Below are 25,783 nucleotides of genomic sequence, written 5' to 3'. Positions count from 1 at the left end.
TGAACAGGTTCCCTTCAGATCGTTAGGCTTCATTAGGGACTGAGTCACATAGCTGCAGAAAGTACCTGAACTGACATGACATGAGATAAACATGGGTAAATCTAGTACCAAGCCTATTTAGAACTTGCCTGCATTCCCTTTTTTTTATTTGCAATGGTTAGTAGACCAGTGTTTTATGTATGCAAATGAAGAATTTGAACTGCAGTCAAATGCAGCAGCAGTTCTCCTGAAGAGTACATAGAGACAAAACAATAAAAAAAAATCGAAATTAATCAGATTTTGCGTTACAATAACATGGCTGCTGTGCACACTTCACAGTTAAAATGTAACTTGCTAGATTGAAAAGAAGTGTGTGAGACTCTGGAAAAGTTCCATATACCTTTGCTACTACACATACAATTAATTACTTTTTGGGTTTATTTTTAGTTGAAACTTGCATTGATTTTTGTAGTGCTAATGCATGCAAGTTTGTAATATGAAACTTCTATTATTTATTGTATATTGCTATAAAATATTGAAGTACTTCATAAATAAAAGCTAAATAATAGAAAGATAATAATAAGGTATTAGTGACAGAAGATAGCAAAACAACCAGGCCAGAAGCATTTTTCCTAAAAGAACGTAAAGGTGGCAGTCCCCATATTCCTCTCACTACCAGGGCCGGATTTGTACTTTTTACCGTCCTAGGCCAGCAGTCAACAAGCCGCCCCCACCACACACAATATTATGTCACCGAAAGTGAGCTCCGCTGAGGACAGTCAGTGACATGTTTGTAATGTGCTGCAGAAATTGTCTGTGCTATATACATACATAATAATAATATGGTAGGACATTAGACTATGACTATGGTAGGATTAGAGTGTGAGCTCCTCTGAGGACAGTCAGTGACATGACTATGTACTCTGTAATGTGCTGCAGGAGATGTCAGTGCTATATACTGTAAATACATAATAATAATATGGTAGATACATTAGGCTATGACTATGGTAGGATTAGAGTGTGAGCTCCTCTGAGGACAGTCAGTGACATGACTATGTACTCTGTAAAGTGCAGCAGGAGATGTCAGTGCTATATACTGTAAATACATAATAATAATATGGTAGGACATTAGACTATGACTATGGTAGGATTAGATTGTGAGCTCCTCTGAGGACAGTCAGTGACATGACTATGTGCTCTGTAAAGTGCTGCCGGAGATGTCAGTGCTATATACATACATAATAATAATATGGTAGGACATTAGACTATGACTATGGTAGGATTAGAGTGTGAGCTCCTCTGAGGACAGTCAGTGACATGGCTATGTACTCTGTAAAGTGCAGCAGGAGATGTCAGTGCTATATACTGTAAATACATAATAATAATATGGTAGAGACATTAGGCTATGACTATGGTAGGATTAGAGTGTGAGCCCCTCTGAGAACAGTCAGTGATGTGACTATGTGCTCTGTAAAGTGCTGCAGGAGATGTCAGTGCTATATAAGTACATAATAATAATATGGTAGAGACATTAGGCTATGACTATGGTAGGATTAGAGTGTGAGCCCCTCTGAAGACAGTCAGTGACGTGACTATGTACTCTGTAAAGTGCCGCAGGAGATGTCAGTGCTATATAAATACATAATACTATGGTAGGAAATTAGACTATGACTATAGTAGGATTAGAGTGTGAGCTCCTCTGAGGGCAGTCAGTGACGTGAATACATACTCTATAACATGCTGCAGATGTAAGCATCACATTTTTTTTTAAATAATATAGTAAACATTAAACTATGATAGGGATTCGATTGTGAGTTCCTGTAAGGACAGTTAAAATGCAAAAAAGAGAGAAAGGAAAGTAACCAGAGGGGAAGGAAGGAAAAGAGGGGGAGAGAGCACAGGAAGGGAGATTAAGAGAGAAAGGGAACACGATGGAGAAAAGGGTAGCTAAAAAGAACAGAAATCGAGAACAAGAGAGGGAGAATGTGAAGGGAAGGAAAGTGAGAAGTGTGGATGAGAGAAGGAGCCATTAAACAAGTGAAATGAATAAATAGGCAATAAATAAGGCAGACACATTTTCAGCTTATCTTAGGTACAGTATTATGAAGCTACCTAACTTAAGTCTTTCAATGATACTGACCTGTACCGCAGTTATCTGTTTTACCCAAGTTGAGCTTTTGTTCTTATACCACTGGCACTGCCTGGCTCCTCTGTACAGCACAATCAGTGCTATATAGCCCCCGGGAACTGTTAGAGGGAACTGCAACCTGGCAACATGATGTGAGTTGCTTGGCTAGCTGTCTATGGAAGTTTCTCGCTGCCTCTTCTGCCTGCCTGTGGCTTCCTCACCATCATCACTGCCTCACCCACCGGGAAAGCCTTCGTGTAAAGTGCCCAGGCTGCCAGGAAAGATGTCAAATTTGTCCCCCACTGCCGCTACTTGTCACATGCTGACCACCAGCCAATGAGGTGGTAAGGCTGGATTGTGTACACCATGGTCAGCAGCCAATCGCACGGCTCGAGGGGCGTGGCCACTCCCCCTGAGCTGCGCAATTGGCTGCTGACCATGGTGCATGCAATCCAGCCGTGCCAGCTCTCGTGTTTGTTTGCAGCGAGAGGGGGGGGCGGAGAAGGTGATCGTCAATCCACCATCAGGTGCAAGACCCCTTCCCGTCCAGCCTGCCGCCCGCTACCTGCTAGCCTGTGTAATGCCGATCTGCAAATGCAGGGCGGTTGGCCGTGGATGGAATGGGTCTGGGCGCATTTAATGAACGTTTTGGGAGAAGGCCAGGAAGGAGAGCAGAGGAGACTGGGGAGAGTGTAAGCTGCAGATGGCGGCAGCACGGCCCTCAGGCGAAATGATTGAACGCCATTATAGACACAGTTAGACGCCCTAGGCCATGGCCTAGGATGGCCTAGGCAGAAATTCGGCCCTGCTCACTACTAATTACCTGTACAAATGCCTGTAAAATATAGTGGACATACAGGGAGGAAGGTATTCTTTTCTCAACTAGAAATATGCTATCTAGACACCTGCTGACAAGTATGGAGATTGCGGAGACTAAGAAAAAATGGTACTGCGAGCGAATACACAGAATTTTAATAATATGGTGCTGAGAAAAGTGCTGTGTAGGGACCCAAACCCAATAATCACAAATCACAGTTAATTATTGTCACTACATTACACTGCTCAAATTGTATTTCTGGTACTATGAGTTACAGGACATCTCTGCAATTTGCATAGTTATTAAACAAGATCCAAAATTATGTTTTTTCCGGATGACTTAGCCCACCTAGCCTGTGTCTGCCCAGCGGGGATGCCAACTCATCCCTTAATTACTGACACATATGGAATGCACAGCCTTTCTAGCTGATGAAATGTAAGTATTCTTTGACTGAATCTAATTGACCATGGAATCTGTATAACTTGGATTTCATCGTAGTTAAAACAATGAATTTGAAAGCTCTTTTTTTGTGATAGTGCTATTTTTTTTTTTATCATTATCAGGTGTTCTTTTTGCAAAAGACTGGAATGATACTGGAATGATACTTTTAGTGCAATATATACAGTATATAAGGAGAGTTGGCCTTAGAAGAGCTCCTCTCTCTTTGGCCTACAAAAAGCTTGTGTTACTCACAAAGGAAGGTTGCACAGGGGGCAATTCAATTATCAATACAGGAAGTGGAATAAGGTTGGTAAGATATACAGTATGTGGCTACAGAAAAAAGTCACAAGCTAGTTATTAAAATATCAAAATCCATATAATCAAATATAGAGGAAATACATATATTTGCACTAATAGCAAAAGAGGCTAAAAATACCATGGGATGGGCACCCCGCCATACAAACAATACACTACTCTCACCACCTCCATATACACAACGGCCATAATACTCCCCCCCCCCCCCCCCCGAAATGCGCACAGGGGCAACCAATCACTGAAGGCAGGTGGAGAGTTATAAACGCGTCGCCACTCAGGTGACCAACTGGAACTGGATCCAGTCGCCCTCTTGGCAAGACAACAAAGGACCTATCAGTGGGTGCTGGAGTACAAAGCACAAAGGGGGAGGGGAGATGAGGAGTCCATTGATAGATAAAACTGTGTTAAAATAGCTAAAATAACAAAGGGAGAGGTGGCTTACCTCAATAAATACACATTTATACACATATGTAGTATATGTACAGTATATGAATGTGTCAATATTGAGGTAAGCCACCTCTCCCTTTATTATTTTAGCTGTTTTTAACACAGTTTTATCTATTATTGGGCACCACCTTTCTACTTAGGCAGGGAATACAGTCAACAGTGCGTTTTCTCCCGCGATTCCCAGGTTTATGTCATTCTGAGTTAACAATCGTATTCATGATTTTCTGGATACGTCAGAAATACATTGTGATTATAAACATGCACGTCGTGGAAAAAAACAGCTGTCTTATTTAAAATCTTGGGGAAAAACATGAATGCAAGTGGGCCCTTTGACTGTAATGGGCAGTGCACATGAATCTGCAAGTGCATTTCCTGCCTTAGACAGCTTCTTTCCCTCCAAAATGTAGCCAGGTAGCAGAACGTTCCCAAAATAAAAACTAGGAAGCAAAATAACATTAGGCAGGCTTTTTCCTCAAAAAACATAATTAGGCAGCTCACGTCCATTTAGGAAAACAGATCACATTATAGACTCTAATAACAGTGCTTATAACCAACTCTGTTAAGACTGCTTCCTTCCTGCCCTCTTCAGCTACAACCCCCATGACATACCCCTTATCACTAACCTTAAGAAAAAGTACCCCTGCCCCATTTTTTTTAATATATACTGTATAAATAACAGATCTACAGGTACAGACTACCCCAGTGACAAACAGCACCCTCATTAACAGGCATGACCCCAAGTAATAGATAAGACCACCAGTAATTTGCAGCCCTCTTCAGGGGCGTAGGGGCCACTATCGCAGCAGTCGCCTACGTGACCAGACCCGGGACTCCTAAGGGGCCCGCTTGCCCTCCCCATGTGCTGCGTGGGGGGATGCAGTGGCACACACCAGCAACGGCAGAGGGAACATTAAATACTCACTTCGCCAAGATCCACGCGCTGCATCTACAAACTTAGAAGTAACAAACAGATGTAACCAACGGTAACCTACTCAGGTTAGGTTATCCTGAGACGCAAGTGCTCAATTCTCCAGTGGGTCACCAATCCACTTCAAATAATCCAATAAACAAGGGAGAAGGCACACAACAGGCTTTTCAACTTGGATTTATCCAAACTTTAGCAAATACACAACGTGTTTCAGGGTTACCTCCTTCATCAGATGTACACCTGAAGAAGGGGGTAACCCCGAAACATATTGTTTATTTGCTAAAGTTTAGATAAACGCACGTTGAAAAGCCTGTTGTGTGCCTTCTCCCTTGTTTATTGGATAAACTTAGAAATAAGTAGATGCATCACGTGGATCGCGGGCAAAGTGAGTATTTCATGTTCCCTCTGCTGCTGGTGCCGCTGCATCCCCCCTCCACTTGGCTACTTATACTGAGGCACCCATTCCTGACTATGCTGAGGCATCTAATCCTGGCTATCTATACTGAGGATCCTATTCCTAACTATCTATACCTAGGCACCTATTCCTGGTTATCTATACCGAGGCAACTATCCCTGGCTATCTGTACCGAGGCACCTATCCCTGGCTATCTATACCGAGGCACCTATCCCTGGCTATCTATACTGAGGCACCTATCTCTGGCTATCTATACTGAGGCACCTATCCCTGGCTATCTGTACTGAGGCACCTATCCCTGGCTATCTATACTGAGGCACCTATCTCTGGCTATCTATACTGAGGCACCTATCCCTGGCTATCTGTACTGAGGCACCTATCCCTGGCTATCTGTACTGAGCCACCTATCTCTGGCTATCTATACTGAGGCACCTACTCCTAGCTATCTATACTGAGGCACCTACTCCTAGCTATCTATACTGAGGCACCTACTCCTGGCTATCTATACTGAGGCACCTATTCCTGGCTATCTTTACTGAGGCACCTATTCCTGGCTATCTTTACTGAGGCACCTATTCCTGGCTACCTATACTGGAGGCACCTATCCCTGGCTATTTTATGTGGGGGGGCGGGTCCAAATTCCACATCGGGGCCCTGAGGTTTATAGCTATGCCACTGGCCTTCTTCTAATAAAGCATAAAGCTTACCGTACTTGTCTACACACTTTCGAGCATCAATCCTCCCACCTGTGAACGGCTCCACCATGTTATTTGTCTTCATATCACCAGATGCCAGAGAGCAGGGGCGACACAGGGTGCCAGCAGCCGATCTCTAGAGGAGAGAGCTGAAATCCTAATAGTAAACACTAGGGATGCTGCTGAGTGACCCCCAACCGGTTGAAGATAGAGGCATCTGTCACCAGTGCCATACATGCACCCCTGTAAACACAATATGCCTCTGCTGGAAGGTGAGAAACTGCAAGCCATTTAGCCGCCATGCTGCCCAAGGTTTATGGGCATTTGGAGGACTATTAATACTTGATACTCTCATGAAGCCACTTTCACTTTTTTGGTACTGGAATGATATGTATGCACCACACTATACATACTATACCATCAACGCCTTTGCTGAAGAAGACCTGCTTGGCTTCATTGTGTTCTACCTTATGAAGCCCCACTGTTTGTCCTTCAGGCCACCTGTGACTGAATGGGTTAATTGCAAGGCTGCAGAGGTAGGAGGAATGAGTACCAAGCACAAATAACATAGCTAAGTGGCTGCATTTAACATTGCAACAGGTTCCCTTTACATCTAAAGTGTATAAAGGAGCATCAGAATTTGTATTTGTCAGTCTTTTCCAAATATTACAGATTCAAAAATGCCATCTTTAATGCAGTCCGTTGGGACATGACAGATTTTATAAGTGCTGTTATGCCAAAGAATTTGAAGCTAATGCGTGAGGCACACATGGGGCTGCAACATCAGTTTCTCTGGGAAGATGATGTCTAGTAAACTTCCATGTGCCACAGGCAAGCAGGAAGCTGTGTGGCTACTAAAGGGATAGTGGTAGGAGGTTTAATTGTAATGTGTGCTGTTTGCTGCGGTTGGATAGCCAGTGGACATTTCAGGAAGAAGTAATGTGCTTAATAGCGGGAGGTTTCTTATCATGGATTTATCGTGATTGACTCTTTTCCAAAGCTTGTTGACTTCCATGATCCACCGGCTGTGAGGTGCTTTGGTCTACCTGCCGGGAAACTTGGATTAAAATGTCTATTTGCTTTCATGAATATGAATATGAATATGAAAATCGGCGTACACATGATTATTTCAGTAAACTGACTGTCTGTGAAAACAATGATCATGCTGAAGAATTTGTAAGCTAGTGCTTCGCTGTTGTGCATAGATTAGACTTTATTTAAAGTGAACCTGAGGTGTGGGTGATATGGAGGCTGTCATATTTATTTCTTTTTAAACTATACCAGTTGCCTGGCAGTCCTGATGATCTTCATGCATCAGTAGTATCTGGATTACAACCCTGAAACAAGTATGTGGCTAATCCAGTCAGACTTGAGTCACAGCCCCTGATGACCTGCATGCTTGTTCAGGGTCTGTGGCTAAAAGCCTTAGAGGCACATTATCGGGGGACAGCCAGGCAACTCGCATTGTTCAAAAGGAAATTATTATTATTATTATTTAGTATTTATATAGCGCCGACATATTACGCAGCGCTGTACAGAGTATATATATATATATATATATATATATATATATATATATATATATATATATATATATTGTCTTGTCACTAACTGTCCCTCAAAGGAGCTCACAATCTAATCCCTACCATTGCCATATGTCTATATTATGTAGTGTAAGTACTGTAGCCTAGGGCCAATTTTAGGGGGAGCCAATTAACTTATCTGTATGTTTTTGGAATATGGGAGGAAACCGGAGTGCCCGGAAGAAAACCCACACAGACACGAAGAGAACATACAAACTCTTTGCAGATAGTGCCCTGGCTGGGATTCGAACCAGGGACCCAGCGCTGCAAGGCGAGAGTGCTAACCACTACGCCACCGTGCTGGCATATAGGAAATAAATATGGCAGCTTCAATATCCCTTTCACCTCCAGATCCCTTTGTTAAATTCCACCTTCTCACAAAAATCTGCTACTCTGCTTTCATCAGTCGAGGAATGAAATAGTGACAGATGGGTAAATATTGCTGTTGCAGTTTGCAATCCGTTATTGAAAGAAAGATACTTGTAAACACTGAGGATGTGCCTAGCGCTGATAAAATTATTAAAATGCGTTACTAAAGGAGTGTTGGCTTACTTCTAATGCACACAATAGTCATGTTTTGTCGGTATTCGCTTTATCAGATCATAAAACGGACCTCAGTGGGACCATAAAGGAGCATTCAGAGAAAAGAGGCAAGTACATTTCTCATCCATTAAAAAAATTACTTTGGCAAATTAAGTTTTTTTTTTTCTAATGTAATGTTATTAAAAATGATCTTCCCATTTCGGTTTTCAACCAGAAATGAATGTCTTAGGGGACCTGTAAGCTCAAATAGAAATTTTACCAACCATGAAATCATCAGTACATTTTAGTGCTTTCTCCAAAGTACATGCTGCCCAGTGATGATCCCCTCTTCCTGCATGAGTAGTTTGCTGCACAGAACTGGAAACATCACAAATAATTACCTGCAGTAATCATCAGCACTCTAACACTCAGAATGCACTGTGCTAATATCAAGGCTGAGATGGGGTATGTCCCTGAAGTTAAACTTCAGGTGAGGGATCTGAACAAAAATCCATGTAAAGAGCAATATCACTTAACAAGATCAACATCGCCGTAAATTGCATTATCCTACAGCACAGATCATAATCATATTTCACGGTTTTAAATACTTAGTTTAAGTATGTGTTAAAGAATGTTGTAAAACATTTGTCTGGGTAAGAAGTGTCGAGCAATGGACCTTTTCATATCGCTAATCGCTATATGCTTAGATGGTCTAAATGCAGCGAATTCTTCAACAGATCTGGATGTGAATATTGATTTTGCTAAAATTCACATCCGCTGCTAAAATCGCAGAAGAGGAGGCAGCAGCAAAACAATGATCCCTGCTTTTATTTTTTTCTTTTAAAAAGCTAAAAATTAAATGTTAAATTTACTTTGAAAGCTATCCTACCTTTTAATGTGGCCTTTTGACCTTTTTCACACATAAAAAAAAGTTTGCGTAAGTTTATGAAACAAGATGTTTAATTTGGCTGCAGTTCCCAATTAAAAACATACCAGTATGTGTAGATAAACATGGACAGCAAAGGTCAGAAAGAAAAATTATTATATAACTAATATCACAAACTGGTTTCAATTCCTTACCCTATCAGACCTAATAGGATAAAGTAGTGGATAATGTCTATTTAATTTTGCTTGGGACAAGTTCTATGCAGGCATACATCAAATAAGGTGCGCTGAGCGGATTGTTCAGAAACAGCCTTATCAGTCTGTCGACAGTGCGTACACACGCGCTACTGTCGGCTAAAAGACCGCCCAGTGGGAAGGTCCGGTGGACCCGTCGTTGCCTCTTGTAGTGTGTGTGTGTGTAAGCACCTATAAGGGCGCCGGGAAAAGAGGGTGTGGGGTATAGCCGAAATTTTAAGATATTGGCCTCAATTCACTAAGCTTATCTCCTGTATATAATAAATTTTCTAAAGTTATCACCATGGTGATAGGGCATGTAGTATTCAGGAAACATTTTACCTCAGGCAAACCTAAAGTTAACTCTTCTGTCTTTAAGTTAAGGTGAGATCTCTAAAGTTAACTCTTCAATCCTTAAAATAACACCAGAATTCTAAAGTTAAAGACAGGCTGTTAATTAACTGCTTGAGAAAATAACTACAGAGCAGGTAACTTAAAGGGACTCCGAGCTCACCCAAAAAAAGAAAGTTGTACTCACCAGGGGCTTTCTCCAGCCCAGTGCTGGTCGGGAGGTCCCACGCCGGCGTCCTGGCTCCTCTCCTTCTCCCCGCTCCGGAATGGCTGACAGGCCGCAGCCCGGGCGACACTCGGTAGAGTGTCGGGCTGCAGCTTCCGCGTATAACGCGGCTGACGTCACACGCCGGCTGCCTCGCGTCATCACGGCGGCCGGCGTGAAAGTACTGCGCATGCGCGATTAAAGCGCACATGCGCAGTACTTTCACGCCGGCCGCCGTGATGACGCTAGGCGGCCGGCGTGTGACGTAATCCGCGTCATACGCGGAAGGAGCAGCCCGACACTCGGGCGAGTGTCGCCCGGGCTGCGGCCTGTCAGCCATTCCGGAGCAGGGAGAAGGAGAAGAGCCAGGACGCCGTCGTGGGACCTCCCGACCAGCACTGGGCTGGAGAAAGCCCCAGGTGAGTACAACTTTCATTTTTTTTATGAGCTCGGAGTCACTTTAACTAGAGAGGAGGTAACTTAAGGAATGAAGAGATAAGGTAACTCTCTCACTGTGTGGTGGCAAGTTTTCTCTTGCCTTATTATCTCCAGCATGATCTTAGTGAATTGAGGCCACTGTCTATAACAATATTTTTATAGTTTCTTCATCTTTACCTGAAATAGAATAATAGATATGTTTAAATAACTGTTATAAAATCACAAAATATCATCTAACAATGAAAACGAAAATATATAAGCATAATAAAACATTGTTAAATATTACCAATATTTTTTTTTAATAATTACCAATATTTTACTACAACTAAACCTAAGCCTTCTCTCACACAGAACCCTCCCTCTACCGATAATCCTAAGAAAGTTTGGGCAACCTTGTTAATCGTCATGATTTTCCTGTATAAATTGTTGGTTGTTACAATAAAAAATGTCAGTAAAATGTTTCATGTAGGAGACACACACAGTGATATTTGAGAAGTGAAATTAAGTTTATTGGATTTACAGAAAGTGTGCAATAATTATTTAAATAAAATAAGCAGGTGCATAAATGTGGGTACTGTTGTCATTTTATTGATTCCAAAACCTTTAGAACTAATTATTGGAACTCAAATTGGCTTGGTAAGCTCAGTGACCTCTGACCTACACACACAGGTGAATCCAATTATGAAAAATCATATTTAAAGGGGTCAATTGTATGTTTCCCTCCTCTTTTAATTTTTTTCTGAAGAGTAGCAACATGGGGTCTCAAAACAACTCTCAAATGATCTGAAGACAAAGATTGTTCACCATCATGGTTTAAAGTGAACCGAGCACCTTTTTTATCATTCAGGACATTTCTATAGCACATGAAAAATGCATGCCGACAATCTGTTTCATTATTAAAATAAACTTTCATTTTACCTTGTATTTTACATTCAAAGTAGATTAATTACCCTGTTTCAGCAGGGCTGCCCAGCCGTCCCCGGCCGCAGAGCTTTCAGGTTCCTAATTGTTTTATTGGGCTAATTACCAAGAAGTAAACAATGCTATTAGACAACAAAGGGGGTTAGTAATTAGGACTGTTTCTTCAAAGACCTAGTTTGTGTCAATGTGTCAAGATAGCATCTCTGACTTCTGTAAATAAGGAATGTGAGAAGGGGAGGGGGGAACATGGCAGCTTCTATGCCAGGAGAGATTCCTTTGAAAGAGAATGTGCTCAGTTCCCTTTAAGGGAAAGATACAGAAAGCTGTCTCAAAGATTCCAGCTGTCTGTTTCCACAGTTAGAAACATATTGAGGTTATGGAAGACCACAGGCTCAGTTTAAGTTAAGGCTTGAAGTGGCAGACCAAGAAAAATCTCAGATACACAGAAGCAACGAATGGTGAGAACAGTCAGTCAGCCCACAGACCAGCACCAAAGCCCTACAAACATCATCTTGCTGCAGATGGAGTCACGGTGCATTGTTTAACCATTCGGAGCACTACACAAGGAGATGCTGTATGCGAGAGTGATGCAGAGGAAGCCTTTTCTCCGCCCACAGCACAAACAAAGCCATTTTAGGTATGCTATAGCACATTTGGACAAGCCAGCTTCATTTTGGAATAAGGTGCTGTAAACTGATGAAACTAAAATTGAGTTATTTAGGCATAACAAGGGGCATTATGCATGGAGGAAAAACAACACAGCATTCCAAGAAAAACACCTGCTACCTACAGTAAAATATGGTGGTGGTTCCATCATGCTGCGGGGTTGTGTGGCCAGTGCAGGAACTGGGAATCTTGTCAAAGTTGAGGGACGCATGGATTCCACTCAGTATCAGCAGATTCTGGAGACCAATGTCCAGGAATCAGTGACAAAGCTGAAGCTGCACGGGGCTGGATCTTTCAACAAGACAACAAGCCTAAACACTGCTCAAAATCCACTAAGGCATTCATGCAGAGGAACAAGTACAATGTTCTGGAAGGTCCATTTCAGTCCCCAGACCTGAATATAATTGAAAATCTGTGGTGTGAGTTAAAGAGAGCTGTCCATGCTCGGAAGCCAACAAACCTGATTGAACTAGAGATGATTTGTGAAGAGGAATGGTCCGAAATACCTTCAACCAGAATCCAGACTCTCATTGGAACCTACAGGAAGTGTTTAGAGGCTGTAATCTCTGCAAAAGGAGGATCTACTAAATATTGATTTCATTTCTTTTTCCAAATGTATGCACCTGCCTAATTTTGTTTAAACAATTATTGCACACTTTCTGTAAATCCAATAAACTTCATTTCACTTCTCAAATATCACTGTGTGTGTCTCCTATATCATATATTTAACTGACTTTTTTTTATCGTAACAACCAACGATTTATACAGGAAAATCATGATGATTAACAAGGTTGCCCAAACTTTTGCATCCCACTGTAGCTGCAGTTTGTGCCACACAGTAGTGCACCAGTGAATTCACTTCAGTAGCCGCAGTTCAGCACCGGTGAAGCACCTGCTATATGTAGCTGCAGTTTCCATAGAGAGTGGCCACGGCATCCACCATTTTGTCAGACACCTTAGGCACTCAAATTACTTCTAACCACATCGATTAACAGGTATCTATGGCGGCATTTATTAAACTGCTTCAGAAAAATCTACCCGTCAAGGGTGCAGAGATCCATATAAGTAGTAGCAGTAGGGTATTGTACCGTGTTAGCCATCAGTAAAAGCAAGAAGTTTTAAATCAGGATGATACCATTTATTGGCTAACTAAAAATGAATAAAAATAAGCAAGCTTTCGGCCTTTCAGCCTTCGTCAGGCTTATATCCTGTTAGTTTGCAGGCTGGTGGTACAGACAGCTTATATACATGCAACATCAAAAGGGAAAACAGATATTTTTTTCAAGCATAAATACATGTCATTAAGATGCCTTAATTCAAACAGACCATCTAAATGGGGTTAAAGGCTGTTAGCTAAGATCAGCATCCTTGTTTACGCCATGCTCACAGACCTGGTTTAGGATTGACCCAGAGGTATCGTAAATTCTTAGTTCACAAGTTCAGCTAGAATGGCTGAGAACGTTTAAATATCATCCGCTTCATACCAATATAAGAAGTTGTTGTCCTTATTCAAACCGTTCTGCACAGCTTTGAACCAAGTTATAAATTTTGTTTCTGCTATTAATCGATCATTTGACGTTTTGAAGCCACCCTTCAGGGCAGTGACACGAAGATCATCCATGCTGTGTCCGTTGGACCGAAAGTGTGTAGCAACTGGGAGTCCAGATTTGGTATCATTAATAGTGTGCTTGTGTCCATTCATACGTTTGCGCAGAGTTTGTCCAGTTTCTCCCACGTACATTACATTGGGGCATTTAGCACACATGATCAGATATACCAGATTGGTGGAACCACAGGAAAATGTACCTTGTACTCTGTACTCCTGTTGTGAACCTGGTATTGTTACCCTGTCAGTGGAGTAAGTGTGTATGCAGGTTCCACATATTTTTGTCGGCAGGGTGATGTTCCGTTTTGTTGAGGCCTATTCAAAGAACTCCTGACAATCATCTGTTTTAGATTGTGTGGTTGCCGATATGACAAGAGTGGAGGCTTAGGGAATATCTTTCTCAGTCTGTGATCCCTGGTTAAAATGGGATGACGTTCCTTAGCAATCCTCCTTAAAATTTCCAGGTGTGGGTTGTAGGTGACAACCAATGGGACACGGTCCACTTTCTGGTTTTGCTTATATTTCAGTTCAGTCCTGGGGATGTTGCTGGCTTTCCTGATTTGGGCCTCAGCCATAGGAGGACTGTAACCTTGTTTAATGAAAGTGTTCTTAAGGCGATCCAGGTGCTTGTCTCTGTCCATCCTGTCAGAACAAATCCGGTTTATAAATTGGTTCAAAGCTGTGCAGAACGGTTTGAATAAGGACAGCAACTTCTTATATTGGTATGAAGCGGATGATATTTAAACTTTCTCAGCCATTCTAGCTGAACTTGTGAACTAAGAATTTACGATACCTCTGGGTCAATCCTAAACCAGGTCTGTGAGCATGGCGTAAACAAGGATGCTTATCTTAGCTAACAACCTTTAACCCCATTTAGATGGTCTGTTTGAATTAAGGCATCTTAATGACATGTATTTATGCTTGAAAAAATATCTGTTTTCCCTTTTGATGTTGCATGTATATAAGCTGTCTGTACCACCAGCCTGCAAACTAACAGGATATAAGCCCGACGAAGGCTGAAAGGCGGAAAGCTTGCTTATTTTTATTCATTTTTAGTTAGCCAATAAATGGTATCATCCTGATTTAAAACTTCTTGCCATATAAGTAGATACTACATGTTGTATACCATCATTCCTCTATGATAAGTCTGTTGGTGAAGGAGCTGCTCTTTACTTGAGATTCCCGCTTCATGGTAATAAAGGGGCTGTTTGATTTCCCGCTCCCACCCTCTAATTCTAGCAAGATGTTCAGGTGCTTCTGCCTTCGTTTTTGCATAATTAGGTGATTTAACTCTATGCCCAGGAGCTGCCTGACAAAAGAAAATGCAGCTGCTTTGAAAATTACTCTGAGCTCCATGAATAAATGGAGGCTCAGGAGGCCGCTCCTCACATTTGGAGGAGAGCAAAGTGTTCATTTGCAGAGAGTTCATGGTATCCTTTTTTTGTCCCCTCATAATATTTAGCAGTTTCAGAGCCCAAAGGGAAGCTTTGAATTTCTGAAAACTGGTCTTGTTTACTGAAAGGTCATAATGTCCATTACACTTTGATGTAAAAAAAGAAAAAAGAAAACAAAAATATCTTAATGGATATTAAGCATTAAAGTGGAAAAAAGGCTAGCACTAATGCTTCTGCCTAAGTAATAGTTTAACTGCAATATGTAATGACTGTCACCAGGAGAGGTTTCCTTTCTAATAGCCAGGATGAAGACAGAGAGTTTGAAGCCAAATGCAGGCTTTCATCCATTGTGTCAGCTGACTAATGAAGAAACTGCAAATTTACAAAGCTCTATGAAATCAATGGCTGTATCGGGACTTAAATGGGCAAAGAGATGTGATCTAAATAAGGAAAATAAAGTCTTGTTTACAAGAAGCAGAGAATGCATAACAATGTAATTTGAAGAAAACTTTGGTAAGGCTGGGAACCGGCGCATGCTAAACTTAGTCTGAAACCTGCAACTATGGTTATCACTAAGGATCAGCGAGCTGGATTTTGAGAAAAGCGAATCGTCCTGGAGTGTGCTGGTGGTTCAGGCTGTATATGCAGGAGTTAACTCGCCTAAGCTGTCGACCTCCCTTCCAATGCACTCCACGCTGTTACATCTTTTGACACTTCTGCCTTCACAGCGGAAAAGGAGGTTTCGAAGGCAGAAGTGATGGTGAATCACTGTGGTGGTCACTGCTGAATGGCTTAGAGCTCATCAGATGGGAGGCGACAGCCTAGGTGAGGTAAATCAATTACAAGCCCAGGCGCCTTCAGTCAGGTATTGTAACACCTAAGCTGTGGACAGACCGACGATGTCCTAATTAGAGCCTCTTCTAATATCAACATGTAACGATTGGGGAATTATTTCCGTGGTCAGCGCACAAGATGCGCGCTGACACTGCAGAAATCCTCCACAAGCGTATAAAATAACAGAACCCAGATATGGTGCTATGCACCTGTACAGGGAAATTCCCACCGGCAGATGGAGCTGTGGAGTGCAGAGGAAGAAACCCTCTGCACTGCCACAGATGCCAGTTGGGAATTGTACAAGGTGAAGCAATATAGGGCAAGATAGCCCTTGGAGAGAGAGAGAGAGAGCACAGAGAGAGAATGTATGTGTGTCCACCAATCTAGTCGCCACCCGGCGACGGTGAACACACAACAACGAAAACCAAGTGGGAACGCAATCGCAAGAATGGCGATTGCTAATAGCAACACCAGACTGTAACGATCGGTGTCAGCACACAGAGAGAATCTGATTATTGGTGATCTGCAGTATCACCAAGAATACAGATCTATACCTGATTATGGATGATCTGCAGAATCACCAATAATACAGATATAGTACTAACCTCTGGACACCTATAAATATATATTGTGTTTGGTGTAACAGTATGACTTTGAGTAAACCACCTGACGAGCAGGTGATCCTAGGCAATACAGAAGACACTGCTATAGAGAGTACAGAAACCTTCCTGCAGACTCTCCAAGGGGTGGAGTCAGGCTGAAGGTAGGAAGGACTAGAGAGTGAGTGACACCTGAAGGTATATGTCACTGACTGATCTGGAGACTATCTCTTTAGTGGGGAGAGATAGTTCTCGAGGTCGGGCAAGCCAGGTCGGCAACACACGGACAGACAAAGTACAAAGACAGAATGCTGATTCGGCATCCTAGGCAGGCAGGGTTTGGCAACGGAATATCAGATATGCGTGGTACCGAATCAGAAAGCAGAGGGATAGTCAGGAAAGCAACAGGTCATAACAAATCTCAAACAATGCCTAGTCTTGGGTGTGAGGTCCGTGGTCTCTACACCCTGGAACTAGTCTGATGAATAACAGAATGATAACACAAGTTCCCTAGTCTTGGGTGTGAGGTCCGTGGTCTCTACACCCTGGAACTAGTCTGATGAATAACAGAATGATAACACAAGTTCCCTAGTCTTGGGTGTGAGGTCCATGGTCTCTACACCCTGGAACTAGTCTGATGAATAACAGAATGATAACACAAGTTCCCTAGTCTTGGGTGTGAGGTCCGTGGTCTCTACACCCTGGAACTAGTCTGAAGTATAACAGAATAATAACACAAGTAATCTGGCTCAGTGTGAATTCCCAGGTCCTCCTGGTTCAAACACACTGTTGGATCTGACTAAGGTCTGAGTGCTTCCACGTAGTGTTTGCTACGGCAGAGAACTTGAGAGTGGCCAGCTGTAACCATATATAGTGCATTGCTCTCTGGCGCCACCCTGAAGTGATCAACCAACGGCTACCAGCTCTGAAGTCAGCTGACCGGCCTGGTCAGCTGATCCCTCCTTGGCCATCATAAAAGTTCTGCCTTTCAGCGCGCGCGCGTGTATTCCTAAACCTGTGTGAACTAACAGGCTCAGCCACACTAGCTGCATGCTGCTGCGTGCAAACCGCCGCGCTGGACGCGAACCAGCCGCCTTGCTGTCGTTACATGCGGTGGCTTTTCCGCGTTCTGCCATGTCGCTAGATGCACGCTTTCGCGTGCAGACTGCCGCGTTGGACGCGGTATCAGCCGCCTTGCTGTCAGTACACGCGGCGGCTTTTCCGCGTTTTCTCACACAGACTGAGTAATACAGAGCAAAGGAACAGAATAAAGACAGAACTGATAACAAACAGTAATCCAACACACAGGAGCAGACAGGACTAACTACACGCGGTCACCACACGTTAGGCGCAATAGCAACAAAGCGCTTGTGCGACACGGTCGCCACACGAGAAGCGCAATAGCGACAAAGCATACCACCCCTGAATAACCAAAGAAGCACGAAAACAAAAGAGAACGTTCCAGACAGACAGACAGATGGAGCAGCCAGTAGCAACCGCTGCTCTGGCTACACTCCTAAGGCAGAATACAGAAGGAACCACCGCCTCTACCGCTAGGGCGAATGCGATCCCAACAGACAGAACGATTTCCTGTCGACCACCGCTGGCGACAAGACAATCACAACAGATAGACAGTACAAAGCAATACAGGTAACAAACAACCTGACTATGCTAACAGGAATGCTAGGGCACTCCCAAGGAACTACTCTAAGATGGCAATATTAGCAAACAGTAAGCAAAGGGCTGAGACTCCAGGTAAGTTAGCAGGAACAAACCATCATGACCAGCAAGGAATTCTGGGAGGAAATGGTATTTATACTGCAAGCCATCAGAGGAAGCAGCTAAGCAATTTGCAAGTGGATGTAAATTCCTCACCAGAACAGCAACTCTGCAGCTTGCAGAGTGGAGACAGGTCTCTTTTCCAGGGACCTGCAGCACTCAGACCTAACAAATGGTCAAAAAGCTGTCTGCCTGTGCAGACAGCAGAGCAGATCATTACACAACAATAGTCCAACGTGCTGATGTCTCTCCCAAATATATGTGATCCTTATACTGAGCCTGGGGTGCCCTTTTTGTCTCTCCTGTGCATGCAATTCCAATGTATTTGTACATGTATGGAAAGATAAAACAAAGAGCATAGGACTCCTTTAGTAGTAGGATCAATGCAAGTAGGTTGCTTGAATAACATCCAAAAACAATTATGACAAGTAACACTCACTTTTTTGTGTTCTAATTCCCTCAGGACCCGCAGGCAAGTAACGCTTCCCACATCTAGTGGTACTCCTAAAACAATTCACCAGATCTCCAAGTCACAATGCCTGCTCTCTCAACCCAACCGGTTTCAGCTATTGCCCTTGGCAGGTGAGGTGAACTAAGTTTCACCTTCCGTAGTAAGAAGGTGCAGCCAGTATCTGTTCCTCTCTGCACCCTTGTTAGTAAAAAGGTGCAGTCAGTATCACTTTTCCTCCACCTTTGTAGGAAGTGTGGATATTCTCTTTTTCGCCCTCCTCCACCTTAGTAACAATTGCAGCCAATATCTGCCCCATCACCCACCTTAATAAGAAGTACAGCCAGTATTTTCCCACTTACCCCACTTTAGTAAGAAGTGCAGCCAGTATCTGCACCACCACCCCATCTTCATAAGAAGTCTAGCCAGTATCTGCCCCACCTTAGTAAGAAGTGCAGCCATTATCTACCCCACCTCCTCACTTCAGTAAGAAGGGCAGCGACAGCACGGTGGCGTAGTGGTTAGCGCTCTCACCTTGTAGCGCTGGGTGCCCGGTTCGAATCCCAGCCAGGTCAACATCTGCTAGGAAAAGAACATCGCTGCAGGAAAACCAGGCGGCCACACAGCTAGAATTAAGTAGGAGGGGGTGGCGGGCGGGCCCCCCTGGGGGTCTAGGCCCGTCACTGAAGTGTCGGCTATCGACCCGATGGCGGCCATGCATACAGTACACAATAAATACATAGACGTAAGACTATGGTAGGGATTAGATTGTGAGCTCCTCCAAGGGACAGTTAGTGACAAGACTATATATACTCTGTACAGCGCTGCAGTTGGGGCTATATAAATAATAATAATACTATATTAATATATATATTCAAGATGGCCTACCTACCCCCTACCCCTATCTCTGCTGTGCTGAATACTCCTAGTGTGTCCATCTCCCCTCCCCTCCACTTAGATTGTAAGCCTTTGTCTTGGTCCTCCCTTCCCTAGTGTATTCCTCCTGATGGTATCTACCTTTCCTATGACCACCTCGGTCTTGAATTACTGGACCTACCTAAGCAGCCAAAAATGACATCATCATGTATTTTTTACCGTTTGCCTTTTGTAACTATGTCCTATGCTGCATAAAATTGTTACGTAATTTCTATCATCCTTTGTACCATTGTATATATTTGTTGTCCAGCGCTGCATAGTATGTTGGCACTTTATAAATACAATAAATAATAATAAGTGCAGCCAGTATCTGCCCTCCCCACCCCACCTTAGTAAGAATCGGGTCCAGTGTAAAAAACTTTAGTTCAGAAGCTAAAGGGGCACCTTTCTCTCTCCCACATGTGAATAGCAGCGCATATAATACTTCCAGCACTGGGGCCTCTCATCTCATCCTCTTCACTGCAATTAGTTAGCTTACAGCAGCATCCCTCCATAAGCTCCCAATGCATGTCATGTGACTTGAAATTCTCACTATACCACAAACCTCAAGTGCTCTTTGGAGGAGGTAAGACCACCTTTACCATCTCTTTTTAAACTTGCTTTAAGTTGTTTTTATTTCGCTCTGGTTCCTTCGAAAATCTACGGAGGGAAGCTACTGCAAGCTGACTGGCTGCATTGAAGAGGATGGGAGGATCTGGCGCTGGAGTAGGTACACTGTATATCTGCTCTGCTATTCACAAAGAATATTGCCCCTCCCCCGGCAATCAGAGGCTATAGTTATACCCTTATGCCTATTACCACCCCCCCCCCCCCCATGCATCAAATATTTCTGCATTGCCGCCATAAAATCCAAAGGTTCAATTTTAATGCTGCTATACCTGCCACCCCCTCCTATTTTTGTATGCTTTAATAGCTCATATCCACAGAATGATCGGAAGATAGATGTATGCCTGCAGTGAAAGATTTGATATGCTGTTGTTTATAAGTGGCAGACCAGTTTAATAATCCACCACAAGGTGCCTGATCTCATACTCAGCCTTCCGAAATGTCATCAGAATCATAACTAATCACTTTTGTTATATTGCGCTATTAACTAAATGCCACAGGTTATACTGCAAACAGAATTTGGATTCCCAGCCAGCAAAAAAAAGCAGTTAGGTTATATGTTTTTTATGCATGGCAGATATCATCATAATGTCAGTGTTATAAGGCCTGCTGTTAAAATGAATTGTAATTACAGATCCCGTGCATGTGACCAAAGGTTACTGGGTCAATACAGGGCGAATTTGATAACATTCTCACTTATCAGTTTTTGTGAGGCTTAGTGCATACTTTACACATCAAGAAACCAATGGAGAAAAAAAACAAGAAACCACACCGCAGCATCAGTTTTTCAGATGTTTGTCTGTCATCTTAACAAAGGATGAAATGTAGTTTAACCACCCTGGCGTTCTGATTAAATCGCCAGGGTGGCTGCGGGAGGGTTTTTTTTAAATAAAAAAAAAACTATTTCATGCAGCCAACTGAAAGTTGGCTGCATGAAAGCCCACTAGAGGGCGCTCCGGAGGCGATCTTCCGATCGCCTCCGGCGGCAAGAGATAACACGGAAGGCCGCAATGAGCGGCCCTCCGTGTTTCGCTTCCCTCGTCACCATGGCGACGAGCGGAGTGACGTCATGGACGTCAGCCGACGTCCTGACGTCAGCCGCCTCCGATCCAGCCCTTAGCGCTGGCCGGAACTGTTTGTTCCGGCTACGCTGGGCTCGGGCGGCTGGGGGGACCCTCTTTCGCCGCTGCACGCGGCGGATCGCCGCGCTGCAGCGGCGATCAGGCAGCACACGCGGCTGGCAAAGTGCCGGCTGCGTGTGCTGCTTTTTATTTGGTTGAAATCGGCCCAGCAGGGCCTGAGCGGCAGCCTCTGGCGGTGTTGGACGAGCTGAGCTCGTCCAGACCGCTCAGCAGGTTAAACTTAGGATATCATGTCTATCAGTAAATGGTTTGAAAATCAGCGGTTTTTACTTCAGTTTTAATGGGCACAAATGATCCAATATTTTTCATCCAATCTTACCATTTCTATGTGATATAAGGCAACTGCCTAAATAATCCATTCATTATACTCAATCTACCATTATACTACATATATTTGGTAAAATTGGATGAAAAAGATTGGATCATTAGTGGCCACCATTAGAGTAATCAAATATTACAGATGTTTTGGTTATTTGTAAAGATGGTAGGAATCCCACATTTTTTATAAAATTCAGATTTAAAACCTAAAAAGGTTCTTGAATTTCTCAAAACTCTCAAATCTTATGAATCCTTTAGATAAGAAATGATTTGATCTGTGTTTGAAACTGTGAACTAATTCTTATTAAGAATAAAGAGTAACTTCTAAGTTTTTCAACTTTTGCCTTTTATTGAATTTTATGTCAAACGTAGTAACCAAGCAGCTCAGGGTGACTCAAACCACTAGGAATGCATAGGGGGATAAAAGAGACCGAAAAACCCTCCTACTAATAAGAAATGCTTGGTGGAATTTGCCTTCTTAAAACAGAATGAAACTTGCAATAATTCAGCTATAAGTGAACATTTGTGGATACCCACAATGCACCACTACTGAATATGCAAATTACCTCTTTTCGCTTTTGTAAGCAAGGCAAGCATCCAGAACCGCTGGTGTATAGCAGTTATCTGTATTAACCTCCCTGGCGGTTTATTAAAATCTGCCAGGGGGCAGCAAATACGTTTTTTAAAATGTTTTTTTTTTTTTTTTCATGTAGCGAGACAATGTCTCGCTACATGATAGCCGCTGCTCAGCGGCATCCCCCCAGTCCCTCCGATCAAAGAACGGGATCTCTTGGAGGGCTTCCCCCGTCGCCATGGCGACGGGGGAAGCCCTCCAAGAGATCCCGTTCTTTGATCGGAGGGACTGGGGGGATGCCGCTGAGCAGCGTCATCAAAGTCATCGACGTCGTGACGTCAAAGGGGAATCCGATCCACCCCACAGCGCTGCCTGGCACTGATTGGCCAGGCAGCGCACGGGGTCTCGTCTGGGGGGGCCCTGCATCGCGGCGGGTAGCGGCGGATCGGCGGCGAGCGGTGGCGATCGGGTGAGACACGCAGCAAGCAAAGTGCTTGCTGTGTGTTTTTAAAAAAAAATTATTCAAATCGGCCCAGCGGGGCCTGAGCGGCGACCTCCGGCGGTAATGGACGTAACAATGCGTTCATACCGCTAAGGAGGTTAAAAGGGCGCCTCCATAGACTTCAGTGTTATTTCTGCAAATATGGGCTACAAGGTGGTGAAAAGGGCGCCCAAGTTTTTTTTCTGGCTACAAGGTCTTTGATTTGGCTGCAAAAGGGCGCCCCCTTTGTAGCCCATATTTAAATTCGGCTACAAGAGGGTGCCCCCTTTGTAGCCCATATTTTTTATTCGGCTACAAGGTTTTCAGCTACAAGGTTTTTGATTCGGCTACAAAAGGACGCCCCTTTGTAGCCCATATTTTTGATTTGGCTACAAGGTTTTCGGCTACAAGGTCTTCGATTTGGCTGCAAAAGGGCGCCCCTTTGTAGCCCATATTTACATTTGGCTACAAGAGGGTGCCCCCTTTGTAGCCCATATTTTTTATTCGGCTACAAGGTTTTCAGCTACAAGGTTTTTGATTCGGCTACAAAAGGGCGCCCCTTTGTAGCCCATATTTTTGATTTGGCTACAAGGGTTTTGATTCTGCTACAAAGGGTGCCTCTTTGTAGCCCATATTTTTGATTTGGCTACAAGGTTTTTGATTCTGCTACAAAAGGGCGCCCTTTTATAGCCAAGATTTTTGATTTGGGGATGCAGGGGGGTTAGGATTAGGCATTACAAGTGTGTGTGTGTGGGGGGGGGGGGTTTAGGATTAGGCACCACTAGGGGGTTAGGCACCATCAAGGGTGGGGTTAGGGTTAGGCACCACCAAAGGGGTTCTTGGGGTTAGGCACCACCCAAGGAGGGGCTAGGGTTAGGCACCACCAAGGGGGGTCTTAGGGTTAGGCACCACCAAGGGGGGTTAGGGACCACCAAGGGTGGGTTAGGCACCACCAAAGGGGGGTTAGGAATAGGCACCACCAAGTGAGGGTTCTGTGTGAAAGTAGGGACGATTTAGGTCATAGTAATCACCAGGGGGGCAGAGGGGGTCGTAGGGCCTGTTTCCACTACACGCGGATGCAGAAAAACTGACTCCAATGAATGTCGATGGGCCAGTTTCCACTAAACATTCATTGGGGTCAGTTTTCTGCATTCAGAATCCATGTGTAGTGGAAATAGGTCCTTAGGGTTAGGCACCACCGGGGGGGGGGGTTTAAGGGTTAGGCACCACCAGGGGGTTTTAGGGTTAGGCACCACCAAGGAGGAGTTAGGCACCACCAGGGGAGTTTTAGGGTTAGGGTTTTGCCTATAACAGTATCGTTTTTAGCAACTAAAGCTATCTTTTCGGCTACACTAGGCACTTTTTGTTGCCCAATTTGCCGTATGGGCTACACCGGGCGCCCTTTGTAGCCCAATTTGACATTTCGCCTACACTGGGTGCCCTTTGTTGCCAAATTTGGCAAATGGGCTACACCAGGCGCCCTTTGAAGCCATATCTGGCTTTTTTCGTCTACATCAGGCGCCCTTTTTTTCCAGGCACCCTTTTCAAATGGACGCAAAAAAGTGAATTGGATCGAGCCTAAGTTTCAAACACAGAAATAAGCTCCTTAAGTTAAAGCTATATATTTGAATATATCAGAAGATGGTAGAAGCAGTGGTTTTCCTTAGAAGGGATTTATTTCTTCTTCTTCAACAGATAAACATATAAAGCTGGCCAAACACTTATAGATTTCCACCTAATGATCTAAAACGATCAATTCCTTTCTGAAAAGAATAGATTCAAAAGAAATGGCTTCCTACCATACACTGTACATAAATTTCCAATAGATTAGAGCCGTGAATCTGTTACCAGTGCTCTCGCCACGCCACCGATCAACCTAATTTTTCCATCCTGTCTGATTGATACTTTCAATTAGTTTTTGCTTAAAAACGATCAAGAAATCAATCAATCAAACAAACAGTTGAATCAAATGTACAGGATTTTTAGCTTCTACTATAATGCATGCCATGCTGGATAATGTAATCTGGCATCTATTGTTCCTCCTAGTTTAGAGATTCACCGGCCCACCTGCACAATCCAAGAAAGAAGGGTAATGAGCTGAAGTGCAATATGCCGAGCATATTTGGCCCCTAAAACAGACATTGGGTTCCAATCCACTTTTTCTTCTATGTTTTTTGCTAGGAGATCATGTTTCATCTTCTGTTTAAAAACATTTTTCAGCACTCTGCAAAGTACCAAAAAGTAGGTGAAAAAGTGCATTTAAAATTATTCTGAGTATTTTCTTGCTGGTGGGTTAAAGGACACATCCAAGCTCCTATAAAAAAAACCCCAAAAAAACATTTACTTACCCGGGGCTTCCTCCACCCCCTTTGCAGCCGTCCTGTGCCCTCGCCGCAGCTCCGCTCACCGCTAGTGGCCCGGGTTCCCTTTCGGTTCAAGATGCCGACTGTGCCTGTCCGAGCGGCTATCAGAGTCGTGCAGACATCATCCGAACTGTACTGCGCAGGTGCAGTAGTCCTGCACCTGCGCAGTACAGCCCGGATGACGTCAGTGTAACTTCATGAGCCGCACGCTGGAGCGCAGTAAGACGCCGACCTGGCAAGGTCGGCATCTGCACCGGAATGGACCAGGAGCCACTGGAGCTGCAGCGAGGGCACAGGACGGTTGCAAGGGGCTGGAGGAAGCCCAAGTCAAGTAGATTTTTTATTTTTACATTTCCTGGACCTTCCCTTTAAAGGCATTTTATTATAAGATGTGAAGATATCACCTAGGAGAAAACTTGGAGAAAAAGTTAATTTTATCAGGCTCATAATGTCTACCACTGTGTCGATTTGCTTATCAACTTTATTGCTATTAGAATTTTCCCTTGTTTATTTTTATGTTTAGTTGTCCTTTAAAAAGCATTTCATACGGACCGTACTATGGTTACAGCAAAGTTTGCTATCTGTAGAACACACATGCCTCCACTTAATCATAAAATATAGAACTTTCAATTGTGTTTATTGTGTATGAGGTTTGTTGCCAAGGCCTGTTTTATGAAGTGTTGAAAATCCCTCAGTGCTTCTTCCAGCATTGTGTGTTGCTGTGCTCTGTACC

General features: G+C 43.6%; 1 long non-coding RNA gene across 3 annotated transcripts in view; it reads left to right on the top strand.

The window, feature by feature from the left end:
• LOC137538716 (uncharacterized) overlaps positions 1–25,783 on the top strand; it is a 793,867-nt gene that overhangs the window by 659,696 nt on the left and 108,388 nt on the right. Inside the window, exon 6 of one of the 3 annotated variants that reach the window (XR_011024868.1) lies at positions 8,348–8,399. The exons of the other annotated variants lie outside the window; for them this stretch is intronic. This is a non-coding gene — a long non-coding RNA (uncharacterized lncRNA). Of the gene's footprint in view, positions 1–8,347; positions 8,400–25,783 lie in introns of those variants that run through there. 3 annotated transcript variants of the gene reach the window in all.

Source organism: Hyperolius riggenbachi, chromosome 11 (assembly GCF_040937935.1).
Source record: "Hyperolius riggenbachi isolate aHypRig1 chromosome 11, aHypRig1.pri, whole genome shotgun sequence".
Lineage (NCBI taxonomy): Eukaryota > Metazoa > Chordata > Amphibia > Anura > Hyperoliidae > Hyperolius > Hyperolius riggenbachi.
The sequence above is the reverse complement of the archived record's forward strand: the minus strand, read 5'-3'. Positions and strand labels throughout refer to the sequence as shown.